Here is a 22,147-nt window from a genome sequence, read left to right as displayed (position 1 = left end):
CCTGCCCGGGGAACAGCCTCAGCCCTGCCCAGCTCTCTCTCCCTCCCACTGACCTGCTGGAGCTGCTCTGCAGGCTGCCTGGGGCCACGTGCGTGCATCTCTCTGCTTTCCTCCCACTCCCTCTCAGCTACCTGCAGGCTGTTCCAGCCTGCAGGGAGCTCACTGCAAGATCCGTGGCTTTCTCTTGTAAAACAAGAAATCCATGTTTGCCTCTGGTAAAAGATAAATCTGTGGTTTACTCTGTTTTTCCATGAGAAATGGAAAACCCGGGTCCCTGCTGATTATTCACCAGCCATGTCGGCCAATACTGATCCAACAACCAGTTTACAGAAACGCAGCCTGACAGCTTGGAGAGCAGGTGGGTGTGTGCAGAAAAGGAGATGATCAAGGCCCCCAAAGTAAGGGAGTGGGGCAGGGGCAAGGGCTACCCAGCCAGGGCAGTGAATGCAAGCCTGGGGCAGGGCACAAGGGGGAACCATGGGCAGCTCACCTACCAGGTGTGGGAAGAGGGAGGTGTTCCCTGTCACTGTACACACCCCCAGGGGAAGCATGAAGGGCACGTACCCCCTGGATTTGTGTACAGGGAGAAGGCAGGCTGCCCACTGCGGGTATGAGGCCAGGGGCTGCTCCGGCTTCTTCCCAGCAAGGGGGACAGGGCCAGGTCAGCACAAAGTGGACGGCAGTGGCACTAGGGAGGGCTTGGGGGCTAGAGCCACCCTAAAATTCCCCATAGCACCCCCATGGTCCCTTGCCCCCAGCTTGTGAGGAAGGGGGTGGGTCTGTGGGGAATGGAGGATAGAGACACAGGCAATGTGTGGGGGCAGGGCAGGCAGGCAGGCACAGGCAATGTGTTGGGGGACAACAGACATATACTCCCTCTCCCCAGATTTCTACACCCACAGCAAGGTGTGGGGCTGCACCCAGGCTGGATCTGGTGCAGAAAGGAGCACCACACCTCCAGCGAAATGCAGCTGTGGGCCGTGCCAAGTTGTGCCCCATATTGCTGCCAGATGAGCAGGGGGCACCTCACCTTGGCAGCATGGGACTGAGAAGGCAGCTCCTGCCTGGGGCTGGTCTGGCCAGGCTGCAGATCCACACCCAACTGTAGGCACAGAAATTGGGGGGGGAGTGGGGGATACTTGTCCTCCCAATGCATCACCTGTGCTGTCCCTCCCCCTCCTCCTCCAGACTTACCTGGAGGGAGCTCTCTACCACACTGCCTAGCTTCCATGTGCATGTGTGTGCATGCACATGTACCTAGTGCCCCTTGCTCCTCCCAGCCCCAAGCAGCCCCTTGCAGGCTGGAATTCTGCCAGCCTGCAAGGGAAAACCTGTGGTTTCCCATGCTTTATCCTTTAAAGGAGAAAATCTGCATTTTTCCATGGAAAACGGAAAACACAGATCTCTGCTGATAACTAGGGACTTACTGGACTCACGACTGCATGATTTCTGCAGAAACCACAAATTCGGATGTGCTCCACAAGAAACAATAGGCTTACTACAGAAACACCTTATTGACAAGCAGAGAAAAGTGTGGCAAGACGTGCAGTTATATAACATGATGGGGAAGGCTCCTGCTGTAAGCAGCCCTGCCCCCACTTCCCTGCACCCATCCCTCTCACTTTTCAAGACTGCAGAGATTCTCCCCCTTTTCTCAGCTTGCCAGTAAGGTTTTCATGTTTGTTTGTTTCTGGCCAGGGTAGGAGGGGTGGAAAGCAGTCTTTTCTTTTTGGTAGTGAGGCCTCCAAAATCAGAGCTCTCCACTTCAGGATGGCCTGAAACAGCAGCTTAGTCACCCTGTTAAACCTGGGAAAGCCATTAATCCGGGGGTGGGCAATTATTTTGGGCAGAGGGCCACTTACTGAGTTTCAGCAAGCCATTGAGGGCCACATGACAGCCCAGGGCAGATTAATGTCAATTTTCTACATTTTTTAGGGGCCCTGCAGGCCGGATAGAATGGCCTGGCAGGCCACATCTAGCCCCCAGGCCACATTTTGCCCACCCTTGCATTAATCCATGCTTAACAACATGTGGATTAATAGCTTCCCCAAACTTAATGGGGTAATTAAGCTACAGTTTCAGGCCATATGGCAATCTGCAGGGAGCGGTGGGACTGCCAGGACCCTTTAGCCAGTCAGGGGAATGGGGGGGCCCTGCCACACAGCCCCCGAAAAAATGACAGAAGGCTCTGCCCACAGAATTAGCCGGCTGCCTCCAAGTTAAGTAGACCCCTACTAATAGCCTAGTTCTGTTAAATCCCTCAGTATCTAACTCACTCAATACAGTTTTTAATAGAACCATAGATTGTACAGGGCTGGAAAGGACCTCGCAAGATCATTGGGTACAGCCCCCCTGCACTAGGCAGGAAAGACAACTAGGGTCAGCTGACCCCAGCAAGGTGAGCACCCAGTCTCCTCTTGAAGATTTCCAGGGTAAGTGATTGCACCAGTTCTGGAGAGAGCCTATTCCATAGCCTGGACACCCTAACTATGAAGAAGTTTTTCCTAGTGTTAAGCCTGAAACAAACAGTCTTGCAGGAGTTTGCGGTGGTTACTCCTTGTTATCGCCAAGGGTGCCCTGGTGAACAGTTGTTTGCCAGACCCTTAACATATTCCTGATGTAGCAGTAAACTGCTACCAAGTCTCTCAGCCTTCTATATTTTAGACTGAAAAGGCCCAAGTCCCTCAGCCTTTCCTCGTATGGCTGTTATATGTATATGTACACTTTGCATCTCATTGTTCACCCTCTTACTAGAAGTGTACTGATACACTGGGCTGATATCAGATTGGCACCAATATAAAGAAAACTGACTATCAGAAATTGGCCTGATGCATCTCCTCACTGCAGTCCACCCCCCCGCATAAGCCCCTTCCAGCACCACCACTACCTGCCTCAAACACAGCTGGGCCCAGCCCCCGCTGGAAAGATATCCGCACAGCCCCAGCCCACCCTGCCCTGCACAGATCCAGGGGTACACACCCCTCTGCCATGCCCTCTTACAGTGCACAGTGGCAGGACCCTTTAAAGAGTTGGGACACTGGGGCCAAGCGTGGGTGGGGCGCGGCTCAGGGAGCAAGCAGGGGATGGAGCCTGGCAGGGGTCCTCCCCCATAGTCCTCTGGCCCCACCCCCTACTTACCAGCACAATGCCTCCGCTTCGTCTGTGCCCACATCACACCCTGTATGCCCAATCTAGCACACACGGCCATACTATCCAGCTTGTGGGGCTCCCCCCAAAGGTCTGGAAATCTGACAGCAGGGGAGAGGCCACTGTTTTCCTGCTGCCAAATTCCTGGATCCCCAGGGAGTTTTGTGGGCCAAATGACAACTCCATGGGTCAGATCTAGTCTGCAAGTCAGGGATTGAGCACCCCTTCTATAAGCTCATAGAAGAATTTTCCCAAGGCCCTTGCAATGTTTTCAAAGGATATCAACTCTACTTTATTCATTTTGTTATGTTCAGCTAAGTCTATAATTCTGATCTAATTCTCATTCAAAGAGGTCAATATGCATAACTGCCTGACAACCATGAATAGTGAAATTGGAAATGTATACAGCTGTCTACTACATGGGGACTGGCAAAAATGAAGAGGCACTGTTTTCTACTGCAGAAACTGTACAATCAAGAACCTATCTTAAGTTGTGGAATGATATTAACTGTACATGAGTTTGGCTGTAAAGGAACTCTACATACAGAAAACAGAATGTGCACAGAATGAAAGATTTGTGTGCGAGTCATTATCACAACTAGCTTCTATCAGAATCCTAAGTGTTTTTTGTCACATTCATCGCTGTGATACATGAACACAAATTATTCCATTGTTTCAAGAATATTCAGTTATGTTATAGAAGCCTCTATATAGTTACTAAGAATGTGTATTTGTGATTCCTCCATTGTGGTCCTTTCTTATATCTCCATTCTGCTTCCATTTTCTGTACTGTACCCTGACAGCTTTTCTACAGAACTTCCTCAAGATGGATTTTCAAATGGATGTTCCAATTGTGCACTAGTACTTTTGCAGTCACTTTCCTCTACTTCTTCTCCTATTCCTTTATCACCTGAATTTCTGCTATAATATTTTTTCAATTGTTGATCTTTGGAGCTTCTTTGCTATTCCCCTCACCAACAGTGGAGGTGCTGTTTCAGCTGAGGAAGCCCTACTACATGAATTCTTGAAGCGATGAGTGCTGCTAATGCAAACAAGAGAATGTGCATGTCAGTATGAGCTGTTCTTGTGGCTTGGGACTTTAGAAGTTGCTGTAGCTGTCAGGCTAGGAGATGGAAGGGATGCAAGAAACTGCCTGTTTGTCCTCCTTCCCCAGGTTTTTGCACTGGACATGCAGTTGCTTCCAACTCTGCAGCCTCTCTTGAGTTACCATATTCTCTAGAAGATATGTGGCAGGTAATCCATAGACCAAAAAAGAAGCTATCAGTCTAAAAAAATAAAAGCCAATCACTACTGTCACAAGTTAAACAGCAGATATCTGTGCTGCTTTTAACGTGAAGAATAAGCACAATAATGTACAACAGCCTCTAAACTGAAGCCCAGCGTACCACATAGCACTCTGGCATTCTCAGTACAAATCCTAGAAGAGTATTCAGCCCTATAGGAACTTGTTCATATGGGTGTCAGTAGAACAGCCAAGTTTTATATAACCATCATGTAAACAGTCACTAATGCAGTACATATTTTGAACAGAACATATCTAGAGTTCTCATCGTCAGGTTTCTTGTAGGTAGGCATGCTGAACTAACTAAAATTTGGTCCCAAATATGGTAATTTTTTTCAGCCCCCACTTCTAGATTATTATATAAGTCCCAGGAAGTTTGGATCCAATCACAAAAACTACTAGTCACACAAGCTACAAGTTACAAGTACACAAATATTCCTTCCCTAATGACTATGTACTTTCTAATATATTTACTAGTTTGTCACATTTCATCCCCCCAGAAGCCAATCAGCAAGACAAGCAGCTGCAAGGAAAATTCAGAGGACAGTGAAGAAGGTATGAAGATCAGTCAGAAGAAGCAAACATCCCAACTTCTGCTTTTAAATTATATCCTCTGATATATACAATCAGGGTCTCTGAGGTCTTCATAGACCTTTGGGAGGGGAGTGAGGGAGGGGAGCATCAGTCAGCTGAAGAGAAGAAAATCCAACCATCCAGAAACTGCCATACCAGGGTCCCAGAGATGGAATATTATTTTCTGGAGCTGAGGCCAAACAAGTGCAGAGGCCAAATTATTTGGATTGGCAGGGGAGATGGGAAGGAGAAGAGCGGGGGCACATTCTGTTTACTCCCTATGCTTAACAGAGAAAGCAGGAGACCAGCCTAGCAAAAAAAACCCCCTGTAATTGTTTCAAATCAATAGGGACTGCTGGTTAAGAACTATAATAGGAAAGAGTCACACAACGTGATTATTCAGCAAGAAATTGCACTACCCTGGGACAGTTGCAACCCAGATATTCTGTCTCTAATCACTGTCACCCATATGTCAACAAGGGATCATCCCTGCCATACAAGCCGTAGGCATTTTCAGACCGTAATATTTGTAATATATTTAAAGTCACCTACACTACAATAACAAACTGAAAGGAAACTTGGGATACAGAAACAATTTAACTGTAAAATACAGTAAAAAGTCTAATGTAGTTATCCACTTGACTAGATACAGCATTGTAAGATGAGATCTAACAGTGAATAAGAGATGCTTCCACAAACCAAGGCACTGCGTAATAGTTTATCTAATCTCGCTACAATAAGAATGACATAATTCAGACATTTTAATTAGACAAACCCATACAACCACCACCACCACCAAGGACTCACTTCATTTGTTTACAAAGAAATTGCTGGGATCCTATGACCCCAGCTGACTTCCTGCCCTTCGGGCAGGGGGCTGGGCTCGATATCCCGAGGTCCCTTCCAGCCCTGACGTCTATAAAATCTATGAAATTTAGAGCAGTGTTTCTGACATAACAAGAGCACTCAAAATTGCATACAATTTTTCCCACAATATCATATAAGAAAAGTGTATAGATTATTTTAACCAATATTCTTTTAGAAACCAAATATCACTGGATTCTCTTCATGCATTTCTATAAGATCAAATGGGTACCATTAACAAGCTTATGAAAATTAAGAGGCAAACTAACCAAGAATATTTCATGAGTGGCTGAATTAGTTACCTTTTTCTGCGTTGTATAGAAATATACTGCAAGGAAGCATATAAGAAAAGGTCTGACCTGGAGAAATTCACTTGACTAATGAAGGAAGGAAGCAACCCAGCTATTAACAGAACAGTTTAGTTAGATTATTTGGGACATTCCTAGAAAGATATACCCAACTGAGAGACCTGGAATCATTTATATCACCTATTTATTCCGCACAGCAAACATGAGCATAACAGAACTTATGGCACCTATACATATGCAGTGAGGCTGCTCCTATGCGCTGTAATTACAGCATGTCAGAGCACTCAATTCTGCTGGAGTGTGGTAATTACAGCACTCCAGCATCATGTGCATCAGTGTCCCCACTGAAAAATGGCAGCAGGGACACTAACTAAAACTCACTGGATGACTAGCTTTAATTAAAAGTGTCCCCGCCACCATATTTCAGTATGGGGACACTGATACACAAAATGTTCTGGGCGCTTTAATTAGAGCGGCTCTCAAAGCCACTCTAAAGCACTTCCCCTACCCCCCAAGCACATGTATAAAATGCCCTTAGTGAACTGAACCACAATGACTACGTAAAATGTGAAATTACTAGACCACTAGGATTGAGACATTAAGATCTAAGTAGGAACTAGGCCTAAATTGAAACCGACTAGCAACTTTGGAGGTCTAAAATAAGACAACTTAAGAGGTCATGGTTTTGATGAAATGCTAAGCAACCAACATTCACAAAAATCAGACCCATTTAAAACATTACAAATTAGATGGCCCAAAACCATCTATGGCCCAAAACTTGTTTCATAGTAGCTAGGATCAGGAGGGACCTGAACAGATCATCTAGCCTGACCCCCTGCCACAGGCAGGAATGAATGCTGGGTTCAAAAGACACCAGGCAGGTGATCACCTAACCTCTTTTTGAATTTGCCTAAGGTAGGGGGTAAGGACCACTTCTCTAGGAAGTTGGTTCCATATTCTGTAAAATATTGCCTTCTGATCTGTAACCTAAACCTATTCTCCACTAGCTTATTACCACTGTTCCTTGTCACCCCAGGTGGTGCTGGGGAGAATAGAGCTCTTCCTATTTGCTGATGATCTCCCCTGATGAGTTTGTAGGCGGCCACCATGTCCTCCCTCAGCCTCCTCTTGCCGAGGCTAAATAGGTTCAGGTCCCTCAGTCTCTCCTCATAAGGCCTGTCCTGCAGCCCTCTCACCAAATGGGTGGTCCTCCTCTGAACCCTCTCCAGGCTGGCCACATCCTTTTTGAAGTGTGGCACCCAGTACTGGATGCAGTACTCCAATTGCAGCCTGACCAAAGTCACATAGAGGGGGAGTGTCACCTCTCTGGACAGGCTTGAGAGGCATCTTTGGATGCATGACAAGGTATGGCTGGTCTTGCTGGCTGCGGTCTGGCATTGGCAGCTCATGTTCATCTTGGAGTCAATAATGACTCCAAGATCCCCTTCTACCGCTGTGCTTTCAAGGAGGGAACCCCCCCCAGCCTGTATGTTGAAAAGCTGTAAGAAAAATGTTTGGAAAAAAATGCCTTCACACTTTCTATCAAGCACTAAGCCTCCTTTAGGGAACTGTTTTAGGCATTAGACAATCTGTAATAAAACAAAGTTCACTACTATGCAAACACATAGCCTAAATAGTGGTTTTCAAATTGGCATGATCCTCCTGTTTGGCTGAGGGAGAGAAAGCTGGCACAACTAACTACAGAAAAGTCCCACAACTCCAGAGCACAAGTTTGGGAGATGTTACAGAATGACAATGCGTACTTGTGCTGAAAAAAAAACCTTTACATTAATTGCTCCCTGAACTGGTAGTCTTAATGCACAACAGTCACTATTCAGGAAGAATAGAACCCATCAAAATAAATTCTGAACAGAACTTAAAAGTTTGTTTTTTTGTTGCAAGTAAATTGTAAAGTAGATTTTTCCATAAAAGAGGTACTATCAGAAAGACTATATTTTAAAGAAGGAAATACTGAGGGGAGCGGGACAGGTAGGGTGACAAAAAACTCAAACATAGACATTTCACATCATACTTGTTGAAATATTCAGTATTTTATTCTTTTAACAGTAAGCTATTCCACTACTTAGTTCCATATTAAGCCACTTCTGAAAGTCACAAGTTAAAAAGTTATACTTCACTTAAAAGTCCATTCTTATAACTGCTATAGAAGGCTTTACCTCACATGACGATCTGAGGAGCAAAGAAAGCAGCCTCCCCTATCTGTTCAGATAACTGTAGTAGTAGCAGAGCTAGCACTGCTAAAAAACATGCGTAACCATCAGCCTGTCAAAAATTTTCAACACCAGCAATGTAACACTGCCCTCCTTCCCCTGGGTCATAGTAATACAGGCTTATATCGATTTTAGGAACTTCATAGGGGAATGCATTCCTCCATAGTTATGCAAATTTCTTTCTGCCAGCAATTTTTCCAATGATATGACAGGAACAGTACAAGATTTTGTTGCTCTTAATTTACTGTTCAGGCAGGCAAAGCCAATTAAATGGACTTTAATCTATTAAACACAATGTATTAAACAGATTTTACATTCATCCTTTCCAGTCCAAAACCAAAACAGCAGGGGTCAATATGCCCTGTATTTCTTATGGTTAAATCACTCTACCTACTGACAAATCTTTTCAAGCACTGTAATAAGTTAATTAGATTTTTTTAAAATGGGGTGCTGCTCGATTCACAAAAAGTTATGGAGGGATATCTGAAGTCTAAGAAAGGTTGAGAACCATCACCAAGGAGAAAAAAAAAGCTGAAATCATGAACCTTATGACAACTCGTTGGGATGATCCTTACAGCTTACCTGAAAGAACATTAGATTAGTCAGTACTTGACAATCACAGGAAGCAAAACTGACCTCTTAGCCTGTCAGTCAGGACCAAAGGAGGAAGTGCTGAAGATTTCAGGGAGAGAACTGCACCCACAATACTGGGTACAGGCATCATATTATACCATGAGATGACATATAAAACCAGACCAAAGCCAAATAAGTAATCAAAAGTATCTAGGAAGAAGTTAATTCTTTTAGTTTTTGGCTAGTAAGCCCATTTATGTAAAGGATTAGTGAATGATCTTTCAAGATGAATAGAAAGATCTTGTTCCTTTGACCATTATGAGCCCCAACAATTTAACCACCAAACTAAGGCTGAGGCTCTGCTTGAAAATAAGGTGACTGCTCAACTGGATCAAAGAAACTGTGAATGGTTTATCACTGCAAGCAAGCTACAGAGGCCTGGGTTAGATGTATGGACTCTAAGGTGGACAGAAAACTGGCTGGATCACTGTGCTCAAAGGATAGCAATCAATGGCTCAATGTCTAGTTAGCAGCCGGTCTTAAGTGAAGTGCCGCAGGGGTGGATCCCAAGACCAGTTTCGCTCAATATCTTCATCAATAACCTGGAAGATGGGACAGAGTGCTCCCTCAGCAAATTTACAGATGACAGCAAGCTGTGAAGAGTAGTATATATGCTGAAGGGTAGAGTTAGGCTTCAGAGAGACCTCAACTAAACTGGAAAACTGGACCAAAAGAAATCTTATGAGGTTCAGTAAGGAAAAGTGCAAAGTAGGATGATGAAGTAGGACTGCACATGGGACAGAACAATCCCATGCACTGTTACAGGCTGGGGACCAACCGGCTAAGCAGCAGCTCTGCAGAAGAGGACCGGGGGCTTACAGCAGACAGTAGCTCGAATAAGAGACAGTGTGCCCTTGCTGCCAAGAAGACTAACAGCATACTGATCTACATTAGTAGGAGGGCTGCCATCACAGAGGGAAGTGATTGTTCCCTTCTATTCGGCACTGTTCAGGAGGTCACATCCGGAGCACTGTGTCCAGTTTTGGGGCCCCCCCCACTACAAAAAGGATGCGGACAAACTGGGGAAAGTCCAGCAGAGGGCAATGAAAATGGTTAGGGGGCTGGGGCATGTGGCTTCTAAGGAGACACTGGGGGAACTGGGTTCATTTAGTCTGGAGAAGAAAAGACGGAGGGGATTTAACAGCAACCTTCAACGACCTGAAAGGTGGTTCAAAGATTCATAAAAAAGTTACAGGCTGGAAGGGACCTCACGAGATCGTCAGGTCCACTCCCCTGCTCTAGGCAGGAAAGTAAGACTGCTGGGGAAAGATGACCCCAGCAAAGTGCACGTCCAGTGCTTTTCGAAGATCTCCAGTGTAGATGACTGTACCACCTCTGAGGGGGAGTTTGTTCTAGACACTGGACACATGAACCATAAAGAAATTTTTCCTTATGTCCAATCTGAAGCAAACTTCTAGCAGTTTATGTCCATTATTCCTAGTCTTCCCATGGGGTGCCTTGGTGAACAGATGCCCTCTCAGCCTGTGATGTCTGCCTCTTATATATGTACAGGCTGCAACCAAGTTCCCCCTAAATCTTCTCTTCTCCAGGCTGAACAGTCCCCATGTCATTCAGCCTCTCCTCATATGGTCTGTCCTCCAGACCTCTAATCATATGTGTGGCCCTCCTTTGGACTCTTTCAAGCTTCTCCCCATCCTTCTTCAAATGTAGCACCCAGAACTGGAAGAGGATGATGCTAGAGAGTGTTCTCAGTGGTGGCACGTGACAGAACAAGGAGCAGTGGTCTCAAGTTGCAGCAAGGGAAGTTTATGTTAGATATTAGGAAAAACCCTCACTAAAAAGGTAGTAAAGCACTGGAACAGGTTACCCAGAGAGTATGTGGAATCTCCACCCTTGGAGGTTTAAGACCTGGCTGGACAAAGCCTTGGCTGGGATGATATTAGGGATGTAAATATCATTAAAAAAAATTATCCATTTAACCTCCTTTAATTATATCTGTTAAATGATTAACTGATAACAGCAACTCAGAAGCAGCTGCTGCTGGGAGCTACTCCGGGCACCCTTTGACAGAGGAGAGAAGGGGGAAGTGGCAAACCCAGCCAGACAACACAACTCACTAAAGCCCCTGCTGGGATGAGGGAGCACCTGTGAACAAGCAGCAAATTGTTTAATTGATGAGTCATTAGGCTGCCTGCTGTTTTCCTCTTTAACCTCATAGGCTATGGGTATTTGTTCTGCTCACCCCTCCCACTCCTCTCCTGCCTGCCCTGCTGCCTTCTGGTTCCTGCTGGGGCACCACACAGCTTCCCTTTCCCCCCCACTCCCTGTCAGACTGCACCCTGCCCCACCCTAAACGATAATAATCAGTAAGCTAACTGGTTGTCAATGGGCTTACTGGTTAAACAGTTAATTGTTTAACCTTTCACATCCATAGATGATATAGTTGGGGTGGTCCCGGTTTGAGAAGGGGTTAGACTAGATGACCCCCTGAGGTCCCTTCCAACCCTAATTTTCTAGGGGTCTATGATTCTATGTTAGCAAAGCTGCTATTGTCACCAAGTTTGCCTGATGGAGGCTGTCCATGGGGAAGAGGCTGAAAATAACATTATCACAAAACTCTTTTTTTGTGCATGTGGAAGGGCGATTGGTATATAGAAATATCTCCAAATCCATCTCTACAAAGGAGACGAAAAAAATTCCATTCTGAACTCCTGGCATTTCAAATTAACTGAATCATTTTACATTCGCAATCTGTTTAAGAGCTTCTGATTTTTTGGAGGCTACAAGTATCAACAACCCCACAACTTCAAAGTGATGAAAAGTCAGGAGAATAAATTTTGATGAGACTTACATGCTTACAGGTGGAAGTTCCTGTGTCACTCCAAAAACTAATACAGAATAACAAATGTATTACATTTCAAATACATATTTTTAATTGGAAATGAAAAGGATGAAAGTCTTCTAGCTCGTTAATGTTCCCTTGTGTTGTACTCAAGACAAGGATCAGGTCTTACACATGAACATTTACTTGATGGGTGCAAAAAGAGAATTCAAATAGCTTTCTCTAACTAAGGGTCTAAAGCAAAACCTCTCAGGTAGATTCCTACTATTTGTGTCTAAACAGATTGTAAATTAGATCTTCTTGAGTCCTAATCTCCTTTTCCTGATTTATACTGTTTAGTCCCCACCCCCACTCCCTAGCCTGATGAATGGAAAAAGAAGTGTTGTATGCAAAGAATTTCCAACACTGTCCTCATATGGCCCAATTTATTTTGAAGAACTGTTTTTAATCAGGGATCACTACAGACACAAAATTAAAACAGATGTCAGTAATTAATTCAATTTTTATGGAATGAAGATATTAGACAAAATGTTATATGCTGACATCTTTCATGCAGGTCATTAGGTTCCCACAACTGCGCTTTGTTCAGAACTCTTTAAGATCTCATCTCAGAATACAGATAGATGCTAAAAAGTTATCATAAAAATTGTTTTTCATCTTTAATTAGAAAAAAGAAATTAAACATTTTCTATTTAATTCAGCCATCTAAGCAGATGTTCAATACAATTGTTATATTGCATACATGGAAAACTGATTACTCAGAGTCATCCAAATACTTTTGCAAGTTTAAAAACTAATATTATTGAGACTATCCAGCCACTTCAAATTAAATCTTCCTAAAAAGTTTAGGCCAAGAGACTTGGAATGCTTTGCTACAGCAAACGTGCACACAAGAAACATGCACTTACACATTTAAAGCTGACAGCAAATTGCTGGAATCTAGACTATTTCTCTTATTCATTTGCATACTGCTTTTCCATAGTTGGAATGGTCAGGTATGATGGAAAGGAAGAGTTTAAATGGACATCAGCTTGAACACTTTTTAAACACTGAGGATGAAATGTGTTCTACAGACTTAGGAGCATATGCAGGGAATTTGTTTTATTTTCTACAAAAATACAACTACCTCTGACAAGTTGGAAGACGTGGCATACAGCTGAGGAATAGCAGCCATTCCAGGGAAAGAAATTAAGATCACTTTTCTAGATATGTTTCTCCATCTCTGAAGTTACAGGCTTTTCACAGATTTTGAGAGGCAGTTATAGATTTTGCAGAAAGTTGCAAGTCTTCCCAAATGCAATGTGGGTTTTTATTGGAAAGTTATTACTTTTAATGAGATCTGAAGTTCTCAATAAAGTGTTAATAAACAAATCAGTGTTTTTCAGTGTTCTGAATAATTCCCTACTTGCCTTGTGGTGATGAATTTTAACATTAGGTAGGTAGCGGGGTTGAGTTCTTTCCAAGTAATCTATACCAAAAAAAGTTTTTAAGACCCACTATAATAAAATCATTTACATACTATATGCAATAGCTAATCTGAACTGAAACTCAGCTATCAGCAAACTGAGTTTATGTAATTTACACTTGCACTTTACTAGTAAAATAAGCTGCATATCATTTCAACACTGAAACAGTTTTACTACACAGTTATTCCCAGCCCAGTAGCCAGGGTGATGGGCCAACATGGAGTGCCACAGATCTTTTGAAGGGTGACATGGTGTGAAGAAATAAATGCAGGCTCACCTCCACTATAAAAAGGTAAGCACTGTAATAAATGTATTCGTTCTTGAAATGGAGTGCTACTCAATCAAAGTTTTGGGGGGGCTTGAGGCACCCCCCCATAAGTTGAAAACCACCTGGCTATATCCTTAATTATGCATACTAAGTTTTGTTCGCTTTATTTATCTAGGCATTTAACACATTGACAAAGTAATGTTAGGGCACTGCTGTGTCTTGGAGTCATACAGGTTGGAAGAACAAGCAAGTGCAAAGATGCTAATTAAGACCAAATATGAATGGCACTCTCTGCTACAATTTCTACTCTACTTTTAAAGCTAGGCAAATTCAGATTGTGTTTAGTTTTGTCTAAAAATTTACGCTGCATTAAAATAAAACTAATGGTAAGAAGCCAACATATTAAATGTATTCAATTATAGTATTTTAAATGCATTTAAACCACTCTAGCTCACACTTAAGAACAAGTTTGTTGCTTTTATCAAGTGGACACATTAGTCATGGTAAACAGTCTAGATAGTCTAAGCAACTCTCATGCACAATACAATTAGCAAGTAACCTTATTTCCAAATTAAGCATGTTAAATCTTGGACAATACTTCTAGCCACACCCAGAACAGGTGGCTATCATTTCAGGCTGTAAACCAGACCTGCCTGTTTGACTACTCCAGACTTAGACTTAATGATTGGCATTAGTTATTGTCATCACCTTTCACCATTAGGTTCTAGATGTTTGAACAAAGTCAAAGCCAAATGGTTGTAATTTAACACCCCCCCCATTAAACATTGTTAAGAGCCTACATCTAATTTGTTATATTGTAAAGTTTATAATAAAACATTATTGTATTCTATGGCCCTTTATACTGACTTACTGCATTACCATTACATGCAGGAAATGAATGGTAGAAAACTACTGAAGCCAAAAATCAAAATAAATAAAAATATTATCATCACATTTAAAATTTTGAAAATATTCAAGTACAAATGTTAAACGTTTTCTGTACACAATCCTGTAAGCATGTTATTAAACATATCAGCATTAACAATTCAATATTTTAAAAACACAGTGCTCAATAAAACATGAGAGAAAACATGAGAGAAAACAAAAAATTAATTCCTCCCATTTCTTGCAGTTTTAATGCATGTACTGGGGCAAAAATGGAAAATAAGCACCACTTGCTTATTTTCTCTCAGTCATTTACTGGAGATTTTCATCACTGACTAGCACTTAAGTATTTTCAACACTTCATTTGAAAACAACTTTGTAATGAAAATTAGAGCATGAGTTTCTATACACTTAAAGGCCAATTTTTGTGCTGTAAAGTGGTAACTGCCAGGAACGGGACATATAAATAGAAAATGGTGTTATGCTTAGGAATTGATGATGTTTTTAGAACAATTAAGTTTTGCTGTTACAGATGCAGTTACTTCTACAGTTTAATAATTGAACATCCCTCTGTAGAGAATCCACACCATTACTATTTGCTTCAAGAACTGGAATATTTTCTCAGTGCATCTATTCAGGTCAACACTGTTACCTTTCTACAAAACTTCTAGGCTTTCTACAAAGGTATCCCATTTTACTTTGTGTAAGACAAGCACACAAAACCTGCATCTGGCAGCTGTAATGTAATTAAGAATTACAACCTGTTGCTGTTTTTAGAACACGAGGGGGGAAAGGGAGCAGAGGTAGTTCAGTCCAGGAGTTTTTCAGCCCCTTGCTAGACTGTGGGGCAGGTTTATTGGCGTTCCGCCCCACCCCCGCAGGTGGAGGGGCTCCAATTCACCTACTCTAGCCTTCAGCACCAGCTGGGGAGCCCCAAAAACAAGGTCCGTACAGCAGACCATAAACTGAATGAGCCAAGTTTGCTTTTGGTTGTGGGGAGGAGGAATGGGGGAAAAAAAAATCCAACAACATACCTGGTTGTATTAAATGTAAGTGACTTACAGATCAAGTGATTCTTCTGCTCTTATTTATTCTAAGCGAGGCCCTACCAGGGCTAATGTAGGTCCCAAAACTGTACACATTTTAAGAAAGATGTGGACTGAGAGTCCAGCAGAAAGCAACAAAAATGATCAGAAGCCTGGGAAGCATGATTTATGAGGAAATTATGAAGGAACTAGGATTATTTAGTTTGGAGAAGAGAAGATTGAGGAGGGATTTGATAACAGTCTTTGCAATTGCCCCTCAGGTATTTAAAGAGGATGGAGATGGACTTCTCTGTTGCTACAGGGAATGGAACTAGAAGCAATGGCCTCAAACTGCAGCAGAGGAAGTATAAGGTTGAGATTAGGAGGAACTTTCTGCCTATGATGGTTAGCCATTGGAATACCCTACCTAGAGAAGTTGTGGATGGTCAACCATTGGAATAAGCTACCAAGAGAAGTTAGAAAGACACCTGACTGAGATGGTTTAGCCACGGGGTACTGCTATGAACAGGGAGCTTAGGTAGATGACCCCATGAGATCCCTACCAGTCAAACTTTCCTATGATCCTAAGAGTCATACATAATCCACTGCATCACAATGAAGCAAACAAGTATGTTTTATGGATAAAGATTTGGCTCAGAAACAACAATTCCCAGAATTTTCTTTGTACATGAATTAGGCATTGGATGCACTAGTGTTGGATACAACGTATTTGTTGCTTTTCCTGTATCTAGGTAAACAGACTTCACATAGCAGCATTGCTTAAAACAGAAAAGCAGCTAAGAAGTAAATTTACTAGTGCCAACAGATTTTACCACCTATTCTTTAATAAATCTGCATGCAAAGTCCAACTGCTCTAATCAGGACAAGCATAATCTGAAGCACTTCAGACCTGTTGCAGTTTCATCAAGAACTATTTTTGATATACTTTGTGTCAGAGGCATCAAATTCATCCAGTCTTGTAGGTCAAATGAGTGATAAGAGGCTGGTCCATGGGCAGGACTAAATCCATGCTGCCCACCTCCCCCAAGCTGGATCCAGAGTCCATAGTACCTGTACTACTCATGGATGCCACCCACGTCACAGGCCACCCTCCCGCTGGCCCAGGAACTGTGCTGTATGAGTCAACTAAGACCCAGAGGCAACATCAGGGGCCAGGTGACTCGGCTCTGCAGGCTGAATCTGGCCTGAACACCATATCTTTGACACCCCTGGTTTAGACCAATGCATAATACTAATGTGCCACCTGTTCCTTCATCTTTCTACACAGCATTTTAAAGACACAAACATTAAATCTGTCTGTGCTTTAGCACTCTAAAGACTATACCTAGAACAGAGGGAAGCAACACCCAGCACAAATGCCACAGCATGACGCACAAAGGCATTTTTCTTGCCACGTGTGCTTCAGGGCAGATGAGAAAGAGGCCAGGGCTACATTGCCACAAAAAGGATCAAGCCCCTTATAGCTCCCCCGCCATCCACCCATGGCATGCCAACATCTTACAAGTGAAGGTTATGGATGTTTTCGCACTCTGTCCAAAAACATTGCCGACCATGATTTAGAATCACAGAAATTGAGAAATTTCCTAGAATCATAGAAAGTTAGGGCTGGAAGGGATCTCAGGAGCTCATCTGGTCCAAGCCCAGACCAGGTCTTGCTCAAAGCAAGACCAACCCCAACTATGTCCCAGCCAAGGCTTTGTCTAGCTGGGTCTTAAATGCCTCCTTCTCTTATCAAAAAAGTTACACTGTAGTTATGGTAGTGCCCACGTACCCACACAACATATGGAGGCCACACTGGTCACAACCCACCCTCATTCCCCCCCACCCACCTGCTGGCCCAGGAACTGCAGTGCCTGGGTCAACTCAAACCCAGGAGCATCATCATGGGCCATGTGACTGAGCTCTGGGCTATATCTCTGACACCTCTTTGCAACATTAAAGTAAGCTTTAACATTGTAAAGATCTGTTTCCCTTCCCACCTTACAAAAGGAAGGTTTGTAACTCAGCTTCTGTCATATCAATACCCAAACCAGACACTTTGACCTTTTGGAAAATACAGATTAAATAAAAAAACCCCACCCCAACTAAGCATCCAAATGCTCAAGATATTAGCACTAAAAAAGATGCAACTGCTCTCCTGAAACTGATGGTATGTGAGAATGTCTCTCTTTAAAAACAGACCTGAACAAAAACAGTGCAAGCAATCATCAAGTCAAAGTTATACCTGACATTTTTAATGGACTTGTGATTAGACATGAAAAGAAACATGCTTGTTCCAATACTACTATTTTTAAAAGCGCATCAGGTACACACATAGTTTAACATGCAGTATGTCCAGACTGAACAAGTCTATTGGTAAGTTATTCTTGCACAGCAGCTTTTAAAGGACAAGCTATGGACAGTCTGTGGGCTGCAAATCATAACTGTAACACCTGCCATTGAAATCATAAAGAATTATTCTCCAGCAACAATGGCATTTAATTATGGACAGAGAGACAGGAAAGGGAAGGGAAAGGCACATACCAGAATAAGTTTCATTAGCTGTAAGAAAGAAAACCCATTTGTCCTAAAAACTTCTGCAGTGTCTACTGCAAAAAGGTTCTCTTAGAACCTTGAAAGTTAACACATTGAAAGATGCCCAATCCAATCATTTCTACACTGACTCCATTCAGTAATTGCTCAAGTCCCAAATTCATTTACAGAGACAGAAATTCAGACATGCAAAATAAAGTCGGCTCCCAATGTTCCCTTCTCTAGCAGTTCAGTTTTGACTTCTTCAATCACAAATTATTGTTTTGTCAATATCAACCAATAAATGTTATAATGTGTAAAAGCTCAGCTGCTTTATAGTCAGAAACATCCTCTAGAGATGCTTCCATTCTAGTACAAGTTAGGCTCCATCTGAATTAGCAGTAGAATAAAGCAACAGAACTATATTTTTAAAAAAGTTTTGGACCCACTGTGCTTTTATTTTCTCTCTCGAAAACCATAAATTAAGAGAACAGCTTTATTGTTACTTAAGGCACTTAACACACTAGGATAAATGAAAGGATTTTTGAAAATTTGAACTTATATGACTAGGACTACTGGAATTCGATTTTTTTTTCAGAAGTCATTTCATAAATATAAACAAGAGATTAAAAACCTAGTTTTCTAGGAGGTTTAGAGTTCAGTAAAATGAAAAATTAGGCCCAAGTTCTCCATCTCATTTACTGGAATTAAAGTAATAAGAACAGCTAGTCATTTTAAATAGATGTTTAAACTGAATCACAGTTATCCAACTGCATGGAATTATATGGTTGAGTTTATAGTTACTTCTATTCAAAGAAGTACAATAAGATTTATATTCAGTAGATTGTTAATACTTAAGTTTGATAGCTTAAAAGTAATTCAGTGCAAGAAAGCCAACCCCCCCCCAAAAAAAATACCAAGATTTATAAAGGAACTTAGGCACAGTACAACAGGTATCCAGATGCCCAGCTACAAGAATGGAATTGACAAACTCGAGTTAAATACCTACCTTCCTTTTACTTTAAATAAAGAGGTCTGTGCTTCTGGGGAAAGGATTCATAACACCCAGACTGAGCAGGTGGATGCCTAAGCCAGGCAACAGGAAACCGTAAGGGTCATGTCTGAAATCCTGGATCTCCCCTGACTCAAGACACTTCCCTGCAGCCCAAGTCAAGCATTTGGGTCAGACTAAGATTCACTGCCCAAAGTCAACACTTAGATAGCTTGGGCACCTATGTCTCATGATTGGCATGGTGGTAGTAGTTACTTTTTAAATAACCTAGTTATTATTCAATATTTTAAATAATAGCCTAGTTAGATTCAATCAGCTATTCCATAAGAGCGCCCAAAAGCCAAACTGAAGCATGCGATCTATACAGATGCTGCAGAGCAGGATCAAACTAACATGCTGCTTCTTCTAATAAAGCATGGTTTGGGAGGGGAGGAAGAGGGAGGGTGTTCCATGTCTATCAACAGCCTAAATTTCATCTAGCTTCTCTTTTAGGCACCTATGTTCCCTCATGAATTGCATCAAGAGTGAATAAAATAAACCTGAAAATACTACTCATATAATTCAGTTATTTAATAAGACATCTGCTGAGAATGCGCCTTATAAAAGTGGGTGACTAAAGCTTCATGAAGGTTAGAAGTTCAGTTAGTTTGGGGCTTGGGGGGGTTTCTATCCCACCTGAAAAGGGGAGGGAAAAATTAGAATCTCTCAGCACTTTCTCTTTGTCAGATTTCTGCTGTCATATAAAAGGTTAAATGTAAGTATTTTTACAGCAATTTAAAAATGTTCTTCCTAGTAGTAGCTATCTGATAGGAACCAAAAACAGAGCCTCTGGAATTAAAACACTTTACAAACATTGAAATTAAGTGTGGTTTAGAGCAGAAAACACCTATAATTTTTAGAAAACAACTAATCACGCATAAAACTTTAAAATTACTGTAAGTTTAAGCTAAGAAAAACAGAAGATTAATGATAAAGTTGCATGCAAGTTTTAGATGACTTAATCAATATATAATAAAAGCAAACATTTCTGTAAGTTTCACATACCATATATTCCTTCCCATTCTGAATCTTTAGATGGTGAAGAAAGAAAATGAATGTGTCACCATAATATACCGTATCTTCAAAGGCAAAAGGATTCAATTTTTACTGAACAGAATAGTGAATATCATAGAAACAATCTTATTTTAAATAAATACATTCCAAGAATTATCTGCCAGAATTATATTTAAGGTACTGTTTATTTGCTGGATATAACATAAAGCAAACAGAACACAAAAATTACGCTGCAGATCGTTACCGTAAAAGAGTGCCTTATAGTTAAGTATTAGTTTATGTAGTTTCAGACAAAATATGACAACCAATGCAACTCTGCCAATTTAGAACTGCCTAGTCAATTCTTAATGCATCCTGCAGATTAATATTAAGTTACACTTTTTACCAACTCTGTCTCTACTGGAATGATTTAACTTCATCCTGGAGAGCAGCATTTTTGCTATGCTAATTTTTCCCTCCGTCACACCATAAGACTGAAAAATTCTCTTAACTCCACCCCCTTCTGCCCCCATTCCCTCCCCCTGCACCCTGTTGCCCCAGCCCCTCCCCCCGCAAAAAATTGCACAAAACAGAAGGAACATGTAAGATGAAGGCTATTATTTTTGCATTACTGATGAATCCGAATACAAATCTCAGCACTACTATCAAGCAGCAGTCCATAAAGGTTTTCAATACAGGCCAAATTAAACCAGCCTGGGTCCAAGGTGGGCCAATACTTCCTGCTCGTCCAGCTGGTCTTACAGGAAGAAGCAGCAGCAGCTAATTGGAAGCCCCGCAGGCAGGACCTGGCTCACAGGCCAGCTGTTGCCAACCCCGTTTCAAGGAGTGAACTAACTGCCCAGTTAGTAACATTTAGTCAGGAAAGACATTTTCAAATACAGTAAAAGCTTTGTTATCCAGCATGCAGGGGGGTAAAGGGGCTGCCAGTTATCTAAAAATTCCAGTTCTGACAGTTATACCCTGCACAGCTAGGATCGCAGCCACCCCAGCAGGCAGGTAACTTTCTATCTACTTTCTTTTATCTGTGCATGGGGCAACAGCAGGTTGCAGCTGCAGGCTGGACTCTGCACCTCACTGCTGCTACTCTAAATGTGGTGAGACAGCACCACGTGTGTCCCGCCGCTGGGCGGGCCAGACAGCAAGGGAAGCCAGTCCCAGTGCCACCACATTCACTGCACACAGGACCCCCTCATGCTACACTGCAAGCTCTCCACTCTTCAGGGCTGTACGTACACAAAGTTCTGGGTACGTCTTTCTAACAGGAGAAAAAACACAGGGAAAATTCTCCCAGATTATCTGAATGTGTGTATGCAGACAATGACTGTCCACCTTGATCTCTCTCCCTACTCCCTTTGGAGGACAACAGACAGGATAAGAGAAGCACTATGGGAAGTTAGAGAACCAAGAGATTCTCTGTAGCACTAGACTACAGTGCACAAATATTACAGGTGGAACTACAAAAGGCAGCACTAGAGAGAAGCTGTCATTTCATCCAGCAATATTTTTGTAAGCATTTTGACCATTTTGTAACATACACCTGAAGGAGGCAAGAACATCTGTCCTCTCAACTTCTGTAGCGTTACAAAGACATTTGTAATGCTAGAAATGCAACCTATGTCCATGGCCATAGTGAATTCTTTCTATTAAAACCAGATTTTTGTTTCACCATTTCTAGTTACTTCACATGCAATCTAAGTCACCCTTATCTGAACCTGCTCTTTTTATATTCTTATCTACCTTCAGTTTTCATCTGTTTGAATACAGCCCTCCTCCACTCTTTGTTCCCAAATTAAATTGCATTCTGGACTCCTCTCAGACTTGTAGGTTAGCAGACAGGACACCAAACTTTAGTTGCACACATACTCTCTTACTCCAAAACATTTAATGTATATAAACATTTAATTTATAGCTCCCCAATAGTTTCATAGTTCCTAGGGTCAGAAGGGACCTGAGTGGATCATTTAGTCCGACCCCCTGCCATGGCAGGAAATAATATTGGGGTCAAACGACCCCAGCAAGATGTTCATCCAACCTCCTCTTAAAA

At 42.2% G+C, this 22,147-nt stretch overlaps 1 protein-coding gene and 1 long non-coding RNA gene across 2 annotated transcripts in view; both read right to left on the bottom strand.

Moving 5' to 3' along the window:
• Positions 1-267, bottom strand: part of LOC109309912 — a 3,159-nt gene extending 2,892 nt beyond the window's left edge. Inside the window, exon 1 of the long non-coding RNA XR_002101081.1 lies at positions 164-267. This is a non-coding gene — a long non-coding RNA (uncharacterized LOC109309912). The remainder of the gene's footprint in view (positions 1-163) is intronic.
• ANKHD1 (ankyrin repeat and KH domain containing 1) overlaps positions 1-22,147 on the bottom strand; it is a 171,483-nt gene that overhangs the window by 115,544 nt on the left and 33,792 nt on the right. The window lies entirely within an intron of this gene.

Source organism: Crocodylus porosus, unplaced genomic scaffold, assembly GCF_001723895.1.
Source record: "Crocodylus porosus isolate Cpor-Errol unplaced genomic scaffold, CroPor_comp1, whole genome shotgun sequence".
In the NCBI taxonomy this organism is placed as follows: domain Eukaryota; kingdom Metazoa; phylum Chordata; order Crocodylia; family Crocodylidae; genus Crocodylus; species Crocodylus porosus.
The sequence above is the reverse complement of the archived record's forward strand: the minus strand, read 5'-3'. Positions and strand labels throughout refer to the sequence as shown.